Source organism: Hordeum vulgare, chromosome 3H, assembly GCF_904849725.1.
Source record: "Hordeum vulgare subsp. vulgare chromosome 3H, MorexV3_pseudomolecules_assembly, whole genome shotgun sequence".
Classification (NCBI taxonomy): Eukaryota; Viridiplantae; Streptophyta; class Magnoliopsida; order Poales; family Poaceae; genus Hordeum; species Hordeum vulgare.
The window spans coordinates 475,464,812-475,481,366 of record NC_058520.1 but is presented as its reverse complement, the minus strand read 5'-3'; the positions used below and the strand labels follow the sequence as shown (position 1 = coordinate 475,481,366).

Below are 16,555 nucleotides of genomic sequence, written 5' to 3'. Positions count from 1 at the left end.
TCGACTCACGTGATGAACGGACTTGAGATAGTGGACTTGGATCATGTACCACTCAAATGACTAGAGAGATGTACTTTTTGAGTGGGAGTTCTTAAGTAATATGATTAGTTGAACTAATTGTCATGAACATAGTCTAATGGTCTTTGCGAATTACGATGTAGCTTGCGCTATAGCTCTACTATTTTTATATGTTCCTAGAGAAAATTTATTTCAAAGTTGATAGTAGCAAACTTTGCAGACTGAGTCTGTAAAACCGAGGATTGTCCTCGTTGCTACGAAGAAGGCTTATGTCCTTAATGCACCACTCGGTGTGCTGCACCTCGAGCGTCGTCTGTGGATGCTATGAACATCCGACATACACGTTTCTGATGACTACACGATAGTTCAGTGCAAAATACTTAATGGCTTAGAAGCAAGGCGCCGAAAACGTTGTAAAACGTCACGGAACATAAGTAATGTTCTAAAGAGATGAAATTGTGATTTCATGCTTGTGCCCTTGTTAAGAGGTACGAGACCTCCAAACAAGATTCTTTGTCCACAAAGTAAAGGAGAAAAGCTCAATCGTTGAGCGTGTGCTCAGGTTGTCTGAGTACGACAATCACTTGAATCAAGTGGGAGTTAATCTTCCAGATGAGATAGTGATGGTTCTCCAAAGTCACTGCCACCAAGCTGTGAGAGCTTCATGATGAACTATAACATATCAAGGATACATACAATGATCATTGAGAGATTCGTGATGTTTGACACTGCGAAAGTAGAAATCAAGAAGGAGCATCAATAGTTGATGGTTTGTAAAACCACTAAGTTTCAAGAAAGGCAAGGGCTAGAAGGGATACTTCGTGAAACGGCAAAACAGTTGCTGCCCTAATGAATAGACCCAAGATTAAACCCAAACCCGAGACTAAGTGCTTCTGTAATGAGGGGAACAGTCACTGAGGCGGAGCAACTCTAGATGCTTGGTAGATAAGAAGGATGGCAAAAGTTGAAAGAAGTATATTTGATATACATGATGTTGATGTGTACTTTACTAGTACTCCTAGTAGCATGAGGGTATTGGATACCGGTTCAGTTGCTAAGTGATTAGTAACACAAAATGAAAGCTACGGCATAAACGGAGACTAGCTAAAGGCGAGGTGACGATACGTGTTGGAAGTGTTTCCAAGGTTGATATGATCAAACATCGCACGCTCCCTCTGCCATCGGGATTGGTGTTAAACCTAATAATTGTTATTTGGTGCTTGCGTTAAGCATGAACATGATTGGATCGTGTTTATTGCAATACGATTATTCATTTAAAGAGAATAATGGTTACTCTATTTTCTTGAATAATCACCTTCAATGGTTTATTGAATCTCGATCGTAGTGTTACACATGTTCATGATATTGGTGCCAAAAGATACGAGGTAATGATGATAGTACCACTTACTTGTGGCACTGCCGCTTGAGCCATGTTGGTATAAATTTCATGAAGAGGCTCCATGCTGATGGATCTTTATACTCACTTGATTTTGAATCACTAGTGACATGCAAATCATACCACATGAGCAAGGCCTTGTTTTCATTGAGATGAAATAAGATAGTAACTTGTTGGAAGTGATACATTTTGATGTATGCAGTCCAATGGGTGCTGAGGCACGCAGTGGATATCATTATGTTCTTACTTCAATGACAATTTGAGTAGATACTAGAGTATTTGCGTAATGAATCACAAGTCTGAAATATTGAAAAGTTCAATTCTGTTTCGGAGTGAAGTTCGTCGTAACAAGAGGATAAACTGTCTACGATATGATCATAGAAATGAATATCTGAGTTATGAGTTTTGGTATGCAGTTAAGACAATGTGGAAATTGTTTCGCAGTTCATGCCACCTAGAACATCATAGTGTGATGATGTATCTGAACGTCATAGCCACGCACTATTCGGTATGGTGCATGCCATGATGTCTCTTATCGAATTACCACTATCGTTTATGGGTTATGCATTAGAGACAACCGCACTCACTTTAAATAGGGCACCGCGTATTTCCGTTAAGATGACACAGTATAGACTGAGGATTAGAGAAATCTAAACTGTCATTTCTTGAAAGTTTGGGGCTTCGACACTTATGTGAAAAGGTTTCAGTCTGATAAGCTCGAACCCAAAGCGGATAAATGCATCTTCATAGGATATCCAAAACAGTTGGGTACATCTCCTATCTCAGATCCGAAAGCAAAGTGTTTGTTTCTAGAAACGGATCCTTTCTCGAGGAAAGGTTTCTCTCGAAAGAATTGAGTGGGAGGGTAGTAGAACTTGATGAGGTTATTGAACCATCACTTCAACCAGTGTGTAGCAGGGCGTAGGAAGTTGTTCCTGTGGCGCCTACACCAATTGAAGTGGAAGCTGATGATGGTGATCATTGAGCTTCGAATCAAGTTACTACAAACCTCGTAGGTCGACAAGGTCGCGTACTACTGCAGAGTGGTACGGTAACCCTGTCTTGGAGGTCATGTTGTTGAGCAACAGTGAACCTACGAGTTATGAAGAAAGCAATGGTGGGCCCGGATTCCGACAAATGACTGGAGGCCATGAAATCCGAGAGAGGATCCATGTATGAAAACAAAGTGTAGACTTTGGAAGAACTACTTGATGGTCGTAGGACTATTAAGTAAAGATGGATCTTTAAAAGGAAGAGAGACGACGATGGTGATAAGTCACTATTAAGAAAAGCTCGACTTGTCGCAAAGATGTTTCCGACAAGATCAAACAGTTGACTATGATGAGACTTTCTCACTCGTAGCGATGCTGAAAGTCTGTTAGAATTATGTTAGTAGTTGCTGCATTATTTATGAAATATTGCACATAGGATGTCAAAACATTGTTTCCTCGACGGTCTCCTTGAGCAAACATTGTATGTGATACAACCAAGAGGTTTTGTCGATCCTAAAGATACTAGCAAGTATGCAAGCTCCAGCGATCCTTAAATGGACTGGTGCAAGCATCTCGGAGTTGGAATATACACTTTGATGAGATGATCAAGGATTTTGGGTTTGTACAAGGTTTATGAGAAACTTGTATTTCCAAAGAAGTGAGTGGGAGCACTATCGAATTTCTGATAAATATATGTGGTTGACATATTGTGGATCAGAAGTAATGTAGAATTTCTGTAAAGCATACAAGGTTGTTTGAAAGGAGTTTTCAAAGGAATACCTGGATTGAGCTACTTGAACGTTGAGCATCAAAGATCCATGGAGATAGATCGAAAGCGCTTAATGGAAGTTTCAACAAGATGCATGCCTTGACAAGTTTTGAAGGAGTTCAAAATAGATCACCAAAGAAGGAGTTCTTGGTTGCGTTGTAAGGTGTGAATTTGAGTAAGACTCAAAACCTGACCACGGCAGAATAAAGAGAATAGACGAAGGTCGTCTTCTATGCCTTAGCCGTAGAATCTAAAGTATGACATGCTGTGTACCGCACCTGAAGTGTGCCTTGACTCAAAGTATGTTGAGAGGTACAAAGAGTGATCCATGATTGAATCACTAGCAGCGGTCGAAATTTATCCTTAGTAACTAATGGACTAAGGAATTTTTCTCGATTATGGAGGTGGTTAAAGAGTTTGTCGTAAAGGGTTACGTCAATGCAAGCTTTGACACTAATCCGGATAACTATGAGTAGTGAAACGGATTCGTATAGTAGAATAGATATTTGGAGCATTTCCGAATAGCACGTAGTAGCAGCATCTATAAGATGACATAAAGATTTGTAAAGAACACACGAATCTGAAAGTTTCAGAACCGTTGACTAAAACCTCTCTCACGAGCAAGACGTGATCAGACCCCATAACTATATGGGTGTTGGATTCGTTGGAATCACATGGTGATGTGAACTAGATTATTGACTCTAGTGCAAGTGGGAGACTGTTGGAAATATGCCCTAGAGGCAATAATAAATTAGTTATTATTATATTTCTTAGTTCATGATAATCGTTTATTATCCATGCTATAATTGTATTGATTGGAAACACAATACTTGTGTGGATACATAGACAAAACACTGTCCCTAGTAAGCATCTAGTTGACTAGCTCATTGATCAAAGATGGTTAAGGTTTCCTGGCCATAGGCAAGTGTTGTCACTTGATAACAGGATCACATCATTAGGAGAATCATGTGATGGACTAGACCCAAACTAATAGACGCAGCATGTTGATCGTGTCATTTTGTTGCTACTGTTTTCTGCGTGTCAAGTATTTGTTCCTATGACCATGAGATCATATAACTCACTGGCACCGGAGGAATGCTCTGTGTGTATCAAACGTCGCAACGTAGCTGGGTGACTATAACGATGCTCTACAGGTATCTCCGAAGGTGTTAGTTGAGTTAGTATGGATCGAGACTGGGATTTGTCACTCCGTGTGACGGAGAGGTATCTCGGGGCCCACTCGATAATACAACATCACACACAAGCCTTGCAAGCAATGTAACTTAGTGTAAGTTGCGGGATCTTGTATTACGGAACGAGTAAAGAGACTTGCCGGTAAACGAGATTGAAATAGGTATGCGGATACTGACGATCGAATCTCGGGCAAGTAACATACCGAAGGACAAAGGGAATGACATACGGGATTATACGAATCCTTGGCACTGAGGTTCAAACGATAAGATCTTCGTAGAATATGTAGGATCCAATATGGGCATCCAGGTCCCGCTATTGGATATTGACCGAGGAGTCTCTCGGGTCATGTCTACATAGTTCTCGAACCCGCAGGGTCTGCACACTTAAGGTTCGACGTTGTTTTATGCGTATTTGAGTTATATGGTTGGTTACCGAATGTTGTTCGGAGTCCCGGATGAGACCACGGACGTCACGAGGGTTTCTGGAATGGTTCGGAAACGAAGATTGATATATAGGATGACCTCATTTGATTACCGGAAGGTTTTCGGAGTTACCGGGAATGTACCGGGAATGACGAATGGGTTCCGGGAGTTCACCGGGGGGGCAACCCACCCCGGGGAAGCCCATAGGCCTTTGGGGAGACACACCTGCCCTTAGTGGGCTGGTGGGACAGCCCACAAGTGCCCTATGCGCCAAGGAGAAGAAAATCAAGAGAGAAAGAAAAAAAAAGGAGGAGGTGGGAAGGAAGGGGGACTCCCTCCCACCAAACCTAGTCCAACTCGGTTTGGGGGGGGGAGAGTCCTCCCCCTTGGACTCGGCCGACCCCCTTGGGGCTCCTTGAGCCCCAAGGCAAGGCCCCCTCCCTCCCACCTATATATACGGAGGTTTTAGGGCTGATTTGAGACGACTTCCCACGGCAGCCCGACCACATACCTCCACGGTTTTTCCTCTAGATCGCGTTTCTGCGGAGCTCGGGCGGAGCCCTGCTGAGACAAGGTCATCACCATGATAGGTCTTCGTGCGCGTAGGAAATTTTTTGTTTCCCATGCGACGTTCCCCAACACCTTGCTCGTAGTCGTAGAGCATCCCGTGCATCAGAAATTTCCTGCAGCATAGATATTCTAGTTGTTGAACTGTAGTTGGGGCTAGGTCGACCTAATATAAATAATTTCAGAACTGTAGCTGGGGCTAGGTGGACCTAATAGAAATAATTTCAGAAGGTTTGTAGATGAGTTGAACCGACCCGTACAGAAATCAGAGCACTTGTTAAGTTGTCAATAGTATTGGCATTTGTTGATTACCTGATTTGCAATAGCAAGGGCTTGAGGCACCATCCAAAGTGACCAACAATGTGGAGATCTATATGGTACGTACGTAAGGGATGGTATGAAGCATCGTCATTTGAAGCCTCTGGAGTCTGGACCTACATGTGGGTAAGTTACCAACGAAAGCAATGAGGGGTAGTGCATTAAGAACTAATCAATCAATGGGATTGAAGAGAGAAGAGGGGAAATACTAATGGAATCGGGGAAGGCAAGGAGTCGAGGTGCGCAACAGTGGACAGACGACGCCGTCGTCGTCGTCGCCGCCACAGGAAGAGATTTCTCTTGGGAGCCACCGATGTTGGCTGTTGCCGGTGGATGCACCAGTGCGATTTGAGGTGTGGTGACCAATGCTATTGGGAGATTATTGCCAAATGAATCAACATGAACACCAATCGCAGAGTCACTGAACGGAAATATGATGCCAGGCTCACCTACTTAACTATGAATCCACGAAGACAAAAAAATCTTTAAATCTGGGGCGATGGCGAGAAGTTCGCACCACCGGCGTTTTCTTCGGACAGGGCGGCGCGTTGGTACGTAGTACCCCTCCCCCCAATAGAGAAAAAGAAGGAAGCAATACAAAGGAAGTAATGGAAACAGAATGTAGAAGAAATATGAACATTAAGTAAATCGACTACATAGGCCAAGTTTGTTACTCGTGAATAATAAGCAAACATTCAATCAACCATAGGCCAGCAGAGTGCAGGCTACAGGATTATATGCTAGAACATGACCAAATCATAGGTCCGTTGATAGCTGTGATGCTATGTAGGTCTTTGAAAACCTGATCATTACCAATTCACAGAAATAACAAGAAGCGAAAATCAAACAATGACTCTGAGATCTTAGAAAGTTGGGCCTTGACGTACCTCATATGTCACTATGCCACCAGTGGTTGCTGGTTGACGGAGAGTTGCTGTGCACAGCGCACCATTTGCTGAGATTATACATGTAGTACGTGGGCCTTGTTGTGAAAAAGACATTATTTTCGAGGCAACATCCTACAAACAAGATGATTTAAAGCATAAACGCCCACGGTGAGGTAGATAGTCTGAACTCCAAGGACAAGAAAGGAATAGGTTCAACAAATATCTATTAAGGGAGGATGTAGATTGGTACTGCAGAATAATGACAGGTATCCAAGTAATTCCAGGAGAATAGAAGCTAGCAGCCTAAATAGAACCGACGGTTATTTATTACTCATACTCTTCTAGTTTTGTAATGCCATCCTTTAAGAATTGTGCCATGCATCCTGTGGATAAGCAGCAAGCTCAAGTTGGATACTATATACTGTAATAAATAAGCAGTAATGGCATGGAATCCATGGTAAGACCGAAAACAGTTGTCGCAAGAAAACAGAAGTAAAGATGATAAAATATTCAAAAGATGCTTAAGGGTCGACTCAGTGCTATGCTTTACTTCTTGCTATTTGTACAAGGAGCCACATAATATACACTCTGTTCTTAGCTCTGTTCTCAACCAAGAGTGGTAACCAGCAGGGCAATCTACTCGATCCTGACCACACAACTAATGTTCAAAAGCAACTTAGGAACAACCAGACCGCGCGAATAGACATCAAAGAGGAGGGAGCATCGTTCAAGTACCTCATTAGGCTTGACAGTTATTATGTGAGGAGTAAATGATGTCCCAGCTGAACCTACAGTTCAACAAATGAAATATCATAGTCAGCACCAAAAAAAAGTTCATAGATAATATAATATGTTATGTTATGCAACTAAAACCAAACCTGGTACATTGCGATTGATATTATATTTTATGCAAAAGGAATATTCCAATTAGCTTGCAAATTTCAGAAGTTAACACAGTTTGAGACATGATACAAAAATGAGCAAAATAAAAATAATAAGACATAGAAGAATATTCTTTAAAAAGGAACCAATAACTTTTCTAATATATTTTTTTATATTTATACGCTGCTCTGTGTGCCTGCAGTGTTGCGTCCTATTTAATTCCTTTAGAAGAATGTGGAGAAATCCTTACAAAGTTAATGGTGGCATGCCCTTTATAAACATATATAGAAAGACAGACAATAGTACATGCTTTTATTCAGCAGTATCTGCTGCTGAGTGAAGACTGATCTTTCTGAATTCAGATGTGAACCAACGCGAACGCGGGTGCAGCCAAAATTACCTAAGGCATCGAGCTGTTTCTTTTTGCCAGATCCCGGGGGCCGTCCTCTGCGCTTGCCGTCAGGATTCGAGTTGGACCCTGCGCCACCAGACTGCCCGCCCGCCTCAGCCTTCACCGCCGAGCCGAGGGTCCCGTCCGGCCCGTACTTCCTCGGCCGCCCCCTCTTCTTCTTCACGAGCTCCCCGCCGCTGCCGCTGACGCTGACGCTCACCACCAGGGCGCCGCTGACGGGCTACGGAATCGGGCCGGTACATGGCCAGCGGCATGTCCGCGGGCTTCATTGTCGGCGAAGAGGCGCCGGGCGACGCCATGGGGTTGAAGGCGAGCGGCATGTCCGCGGGCTTCATTGCCGGCGACGAGGCGTCGGGCGACGCCATGGGGTTGAACGCCATCGGCATCCCGTGCATGACGTTCGCGGAGCCTGACGGCATCGCGTCGTAGGCGTGCTGCGGCATCATGACGCCGGGGGCCACCGACGGCGGCGAGCTCACGCGCGGCGTCTGCTGCTGCTGATCCCGGCCGTCCATCTCACGGCGAAACCCTATGCTCGCCGAATCGGACGCGCTCTCCTCGGCCGCACCGCGCGTCGTCGCTCTGAGCAGCGCGCGCGCGGGGTTAGCGGCGGTTGTACGTGAACCACCTCCGCACTTGAAAAACTATAATCGAGGAAATCGAGACTTCAATAAAATACTCATTGAATGCCCTTACGTTGTCACGGGATAGCAAATAAATGCTTGATTTTTTCCTAAGTATCTTCAAATGACCTACATTCGTTATTCTGATGCATCATTCATTCTTCTGATGCATCATGCATTCAACTATTATTTCATTGTTGTTGTTCTCAATTTGCGCTCATCCACCTAAATCCATGCCTACAAGCATGCAAGCATGTCTCCTGGAGGTTGCAGCCGCCGGCCAGACCGTGACTGATATTGACCATTTTTACCTCATGCCTAAAAGATATCCACCAGCATCTCTCGAATCACAAGTTAGCTATAGACACTATGGGTTGTGTGAGCCTCGCCTTGCCTAGATTGTACTCCCCTTGTACATTGGTGTGTGCCGTTGTGTGTCCCTATGTTTTTTGTACCTCTATATGGCCTTATAGTTTGGTGGGCGATTGCCCCTCGTAGTTGTCCCATCACCTACCAGAAGTAAACAAGAAAATTAAGGTTTGGTTATCCCCACCTACTTAGATAAAGTTGTAGTAGAATTCTAGAAATAAGACCAGTAGTAAAAAGAATCTGTTGCACTTCATAACACTTTCAATTCTTACTATACCAAGTAATTAAGCACCAATTCAACATAATGCGCTCATTGCAGGCAAGGAATAACCTGAAAACTGGAAATAGTTTCTTCTTGTAAGAAGAAAATAATGCCTTATACGGGCATTCATATTCATAGTTAGCTGGGAAGCAAGAACCATTTTCTTCATAAGAGAAGACAAAAAACAAATAAAAGACATATAGAGTGTAGCCTTATACGGGCATTTACATTAACGACAGTAACTGTGTAACTTCTACACCCTTCATTCCCTGTCACTCAAATCAAAATATTTCAAGACCATGCAAGTTCTAATGGAAACGATGCAGTTCCCTCCACATTTTCTCATCCGGGCTTGGGACCGGCAAAGGCAGTGTTAAACTACAAAACTACTTACTAAACACAAAAATTAGCAAACACCACAACCAATTATATTCAGCTAAGTACACAAGCCACAAGATCACCCAAAGGCAGGATTGGCACCGCACACAACTCACCAAAGGCAGTAAATATTCACACAACATTTGCACAAGATCACAAGGCAGGGACATACGGGCACAAATAAGGAAAGCTATAAATTCCAGAACCTGAATGAGAATATCCAGCATGAATGAAACTCACATGTACAAGCTACTTGAGTTGAAAAGTATACAATCAGCAGTAGTCATCAAATTTAGCCAGGCTTATTTTACAAGTTGCCAAATTAAAATAGGAAGTTCCGCAACAAACCGAGAAGATGCACTGAAGATTCGTATCCAGATCCCACTGGAGAACCACCAGAAGAACATCACTTCTGAAAATCAATGATATACCAACAAATCGGAATCATATTCAGTGGAAATGACACTAATCAAAGACATGATGAGGAGTAGAGTGTCCATGGCAATTTGTTTGTTCAAACTTCCAGTTCAGAAGCTTCAACTCTCCATTGTTTTGGTATAAAGTGTTAATCCCTAATCTCTTTTTGCATATCAAGCCATCCACATTACCCAAATATAAGTCAGGAGAGGATCACAAGCCAAAAATACGACAGATTTTGATGGCTACCAGCATGGCTTGGGCTAAAAAATCTGCAACCACAAGAAGGCGGAAGCAAGAAACCACAATCAATGCTAGCAGCTAAGACAACAGAAGCTTCTTCAACAGATCAAATTAGAGAGCACTGGGTTTTTTCAGTTGTAGGATGCCCCGTCTAGATTGATGCTCCAGAGCAACCTTCGAACCTTGTACATCCACCAAATCAATCTGAATGTTTAAATTTTTGTCTCTGTAAGATAAATTATATGTTGAAAAAATTATGATGAATTGGAAAGGTGCAGGGTTTAGAAGATCTTGAAACATATTCATCATCATGTTGGACCTAAATCGTCAGTTAGGACCTGCAGTGGACCAAGAAACCTTTGTTTCAACTTTTGCTTTGGGGAAATGAAGCTGCCTATAGACAGCTAAATGATGCATCAAACAGTGAGGGGATAGGATAAGCCTGCTTGGCTAGTTAGGCAACAACGCCAGTCCCAGTCTTCCAGATAGCGAACTATATTATCTCTCATCCATGTCAATGTCTGCAAGGGCACATGGTTACCAAGTTCCTCCTCGTGGACACGTCGATCACGTACCCCGGCGTCGGGTACTGCGCGAACCGGGGTGGTTCCTCGCCGGCGTCCTCCCACTCCCTCCACCTCGGCGGGAACTTCCTCGGGTCCACGAAGCCGCCCCACTCCTCCGTCGACGCGCCGGCAGCACTGGCATTGCCGTTCGCGTTGGCAACCCGGGGGTGATCCGCTGCGACCACGTCCCCAGTGAACTCGCAGATGAAGGCGCCCGGCTGGATCAGGTACAGCGTCCTCACGCCCCATTCCGTCTCCTTGGACCGGGACACCTCCAGCCGGTGCCTCATACTGCGCTGCGTCACCCGGTTGGGGCAGCTCCCAGGCGGGCACCCGCAGGACGCGCCACACTCGTACACCACCGGCCGCCCTCTCACGAGCGTGCCGTCGGCACTGTACGCTGGGCCGCCCCCACCGTTTCTCTTCACGCAGGTGCAGCCGGACGCCGCGCACGCCGTCTTGCCGTAGATACAGCACTTGTCGACGCGCCTCGCCGGTTTGGGCACCGCCTGGAGCTCGGGGCGTGCGAGGTACTCGAACTCGAGGGGAGACAAGTCCTGGTCCACCGTGTTGCGGATGGGGACGGCGACCGCCTCCTTGACCGTGGACATGTCCATTGTGAGGTAGCCGGGCGGCCGGATCTTGGCGTCGAGCGCGTTGGTGAGGTCCCTGGCGGCGCGCCAAGTGTTGCTGCCGAGCGCGTCCTGGCCTGGCAGGCGCACGAGCTTGAACTGGCAGACCTCGCGGCCGGACTTGCCGGGGCCGTAGGTGGAAGATTCGACCTTGTAAAGCCCGTCGTAGACGTAGAGCTTGGCGTTGGGGCTGGCGTCGCAGTCGTGGCAGCGGATGACGCGCACCTCGACGCCGTACTTGCAGCTGTAGGCGAGGGCGAGGTTGCCGCGCTGGAACTCCTGGTCGGAGTAGTGGTTGCCGCCGTTGCGCGGGCGGCGGGCGCTCCCCGTGTACAGCAAGACGTCCCCGTTGTCGTGGTCGTCAAGGTAGGCGCCCGAGGACACGATGCTGGTGGCGACGGGGTGGCCCTCGCTGAGGTGGCTGGCGGGCACGTAGCCGATGCCTGCCTGCGTGGCGCTGTGGAGACCCACGACGATGAGCTCGGCGCGGTAGGTGAAGACGTCACCGACGAAGACGCCGGGGACGGGGCCGACTATGCGCACGTCGCGGTAGAGGCAGAGCCCCCCGTCGATCATGGCGCTGAGGGCCCGCATGTCGGCCCGGTTGCGGCCCACGTGGTGGTGCTCGGGGTTGCGGTGGTAGCGGCCCCGGAGCGCCTCGAAGACGAGCCGCGCGTGGCGCACCATGGTGCGCACCTGCAACATGTCCACCTACGCCGCGACGACTCTGGCGCGCACCATATCCGTGCCCAGTGTCCCGCAATGGCGCTTCCTCCCCGTGGCTGAGGACGAGGCCCGCGCATGATCGAGGAGGACAGTCAGGTCGCCGTCGGACGCGTCCTCCTCTCATCCTTTTGCCCTGCTCGCTCCATCCCCTGGTGAGATGAGATCCAGGAGGATGGTCAGGTCGCCGTGGGACGTCGCACTCCTGCCGTAAGGGATAAGTGCGGAGGCGAGATGAGATGGACGGTGGAGTCGCCGACGTGGTCCTCGATGTTGGGCGACCTGCGATGACCGGATCCGGTGGTGGACGGGCCAGGAGAAGGGGAGGTGAAGGAAGGAATTGGTGGCAGCCGTCGGCGTGGGAGGCATAGGAGATGATGGGGTGCATCTGGGAGGGAGGAGCGGGAAGGAGAGTGGGTTGCAGGGGAACGCGGCGGCGGTGGATGTGAAGGGGAGTCCGGCGGTGGACATGTAGATCTCTGGATCGGGAGTGGGAAAAGACAGGGGGAGAGAGCGGTTGGTCGGTTGGTGGGAGTGGGAGCGACGGGACGGTGGGTTTTTCTGTCCTTTTTTTCTTTACGTGGGGATTGCCGATTTTCTTTACGTGGGGAGGTGGGATCGCTGGGAGGTCGAACCATCGCTAGGTTGAACCATCACGACGTTCGATCCTGCTTTAATAGTAGAGATAGTAGTAGCAGGAGCAGGCGAGGGAGGCAGCAGCACGCGTCTGTTGAAGGCCTGTAGCAGCGAGTAGCAGGTGGAGACGGCGAGGGAGGCCGCACCATTCGCGGGTTGAAGGATGTAGCCGCGAGGGAGGGTTGAAGGATGTAGCGGAGAGGGAGGCAGCACCAGGCGATTGGAAACAAATGTTCATATGAGGCGTGCGTGCGTTAGTGGGTTTGTTGTCAACCGTTTTGTCAGGTTGATCGTACAAGGTGGGGTATTGAACCGGTTTATGGAGGGTTGGGAAAAAATCGGTGAAAGGGTCGCCTAGTTTATGGAGGGATGAATAAAAATCGGTGGAAGGGCTAGCTATAGCGACGGGGATTTGCCATGGTCGAACCATCACGACACATGGCAGATCCCCCTTTAATAGTAGAGACTAGTCATAAAGCCTTTGCTTGGCTCAAACAAAAAAAGAAACACAAAAAACACAATCACAACAGAATTATGAAAGTGTGGACGCAACAAAACAGAAATAAAAACATAAATTCATTGGGTTGCCTCCCAACAAACGCTATTTTAAAATTTGGGAGTCCATCTTGCCCTCTACCGTCTCATGCCATGGTGTGCATTTTAGATTTGTGTAGCTCGTAGCTCTCGGGTGTAGAAAATGCTATGTGGCTGATTTTGGCAGATTGTAGTGATTTCTTGTTTAGCTCGTAGTTGTTGAACCGTAGCTCCGTTTTGATCGTGTCCTATATGAAACTTGCTTAGAATCTTGTGTAGTTTCATATTATCTTGCTGGTTGTATGTTTTGAAATGCTTGTGACTGTCGTTGCACACATATTGCATTCATGCCATCATATCTTGTGGTGCTCGTATCTTTTGAACCGTAGCTCCGTTGGAGATGTTCTCTATGTGTAAGTTGCTTGTAACGACGCGTAGATTCACGTGAACCTATTTGTTTTTATGTTTAACAAACATTTAAACGTGTTAGTTTAGATCTGGACAGAAGTGTTAATTAACATGTGAGGTCATTTCGGAGATGCTATATGTCATTTCTGACCTCATTTAAAATGCCTAGATAGGTAGTTTAATTGCGCTTCACCTCTTGCCATGTTTAATGACATTTAATATGGTCGAGTAAACAATCGGGATAGAACCAAATAATTCTTATGTGGAGTTTCGTCAATGTGCAACTCGTTGCATATTGAACTTCACTTAACGTGTAGTATTTGGTTGTTGTGATTTGACATGCCGTGACTTGCATGTATTCAGCTATTCATGCATCATATGTGAATTGCATCTTGTCCTGCATATGCCATGGTGAATACCTGTGTCGATTCTTGTTTCCGGTTTCCTTCGTCTCGATAGAGTTCCGCAAGCATGTCGGGAAGTGAGGACCCGTTCGACTACGTCGGTTCGTCTGCTTCACGGAGTCATTCTTCTTCCAAGTGGGATCTCAGGCAAGATGACCATTTCCCCATATACCATTACTATCATTGCCATGCTAGTTTTACTGTTTCTGTCGTTATGTCTCGTTGCCTACCACATGTTAAATATCAGCCTTCCGACATTGCCATGAAACCTTCAACCTGTTCACAACTAGCAAACCACTGATTGGCTATGTTACCGCTTGCTTAACCTAGTGTCAGCGTTGCTAGTTGCAGGTGCAGTTGCTTCCATGTGATTACATGGGTTCCTTGTTATAACACCCTATCAAATGCTATCTAATTTAATGCACCTATATACTTGGTAAAAGGTGCAAGGCTTGGCCTTTCTATCCTAGTGTTTTGTTCCACCTTTGCCCCCTTAGTTTCGGCTACCGCTGTTATGTTCCGTAATTGAGCGCTCCTAACACGATCGGGGTTGTTATGGGGACCCCTGATGTCTACTACGCAACCTTCTTCTTGTAGACGTTGTTGGGCCTCCAAGTGCAGAGGTTTGTAGGACAGTAGCAATTTTCCCTCAAGTGGGTGACCTAAGGTTTATCAATCCGCGGGAGGCGTAGGATGAAGATGATCTCTCTCAAGCAACCCTGCAACCAAATAACAAAGAGTCTCTTGTGTCCCCAACACACCCAATACAATGGTAAATTGTATAGGTGCACTAGTTCGGCGAAGAGATGGTGATACAAGTGCAATAAGGATGGTAGATATAGGTTTTTGTAATCTGAAATTACAAAAACAGCAAGGTAACTAGTAACAAAAGTGAGCCCGAACGGTATTGCAATGCGTGGAAACAAGGCCTAGGGTTCATACTTTCACTAGTGAAGTTCTCTCAACAAAGATAACATAATTGGATCATATAACTAGCCCTCAACGTGCAACAAAGAGTCACTCCAAAGTCACTAATAGTGGAGGACAACCGAAGAGATTATTGTCGGGTACGAAACCACCACAAAGTTATTCTTTCTGATCGATCCATCATAGAGTTCGTACTAGAATAACACCTTAAGATACATAGTAACCAAGACCCTAATGTCACCTAGATACTCCATTTTCACCTCAAGTATCCGTGGGCATGATTATACGATATGCATCACACAATCTCAGAATCATCTATTCAACCAACACAGAGAACTTCAAAGAGTCCCCGAAGTTTCTACCGGAGAGTCAAAACGTGTGCCAACCCCTATGCATAGGTTCCCAATGTCACGAACCCGCAAGTTTATCACCAAAACATACATGGAGTACTCACATGAATCAAACGTGTGCCAACCAATATGCATAGGTTCCCAAGGTCACAAACCCGCAAGTTGATCACCGCAGATAGAAACGTGCAAGACATACATCAAGTGTTCTCAAAGACTCAATCCGATAAGATAACTTCAAAGGGGAAACTCAATTCACTACAAGAAGGGAGAGGGGGAAGAACATCATAAGATCCAACTATAGTAGCAAAGCCCACGGTACTGTTGGAAATATGCCCTAGAGGCAATAATAAATTAGTTATTATTATATTTCTTTGTTCATGATAATCGTTTATTATCCATGCTATAATTGTATTGATTGGAAACACAATACTTGTGTGGATACATAGACAAAAACATTGTCCCTAGTAAGCCTCTAGTTGACTAGCTCGTTGATCAAAGATGGTCAAGGTTTCCTGACCATAGGCAAGTGTTGTTACTTGATAACGGGATCACATCATTAGGAGAATCATGTGATGGACAAGACCCAAACTATGAATGTAGCATATTGATCGTGTCGTTTTATTGCTATAGTTTTGTGCGTGTCAAGTATTTGTTCCTATGACCATGAGATCATATAACTCACTGGCACCGGAGGAATACCTTGTGTGTATCAAACGTCACAACGTAACTGGGTGACTATAAAGATGCTCTACAGGTATCTCCGAAGGTGTCCGTTGAGTTAGTATGGATCAAGACTGGGATTTGTCACTTCGTGTGACGGAGAGGTATCTCAGGGCCCACTCGGTAATACAACATCACACACAAGCCTTGCAAGGAATGTGACTTAGTGTAAGTCACGGGATCTTGTATTACGGATCAAGTAAAGAGACTTGCCGGTAAACGAGATTGAAATAGGTATGCGGATACTGATGATCGAATCTCGGGCAAGTAACATACTTAAGGACAAAGGGAATGACATACGGGATTATATGAATCCTTGACACCGAGGTTCAACCGATAAGATCTTCGGAGAATATGTAGGATCCAATATGGGCATCCAGGTCCCGCTAGTGGATATTGACCGAGGAGTCTCTCGGGTTAAATAGCAATTCATACATCTCCGTTGTGGTGTTTGCGTAAGTAAGATGCGATCCTACTAGATACCCATGGCAACCACGTAAAACATG

General features: G+C 45.9%; 2 pseudogenes; both read right to left on the bottom strand.

Moving 5' to 3' along the window:
- Positions 1-7,669: 7,669 nt before the first annotated feature.
- On the bottom strand, positions 7,670-8,582 carry LOC123440224 (annotated as a pseudogene).
- A 1,686-nt stretch (positions 8,583-10,268) lies between these two features.
- On the bottom strand, positions 10,269-12,088 carry LOC123440223 (annotated as a pseudogene).
- Positions 12,089-16,555: the final 4,467 nt, after the last annotated feature.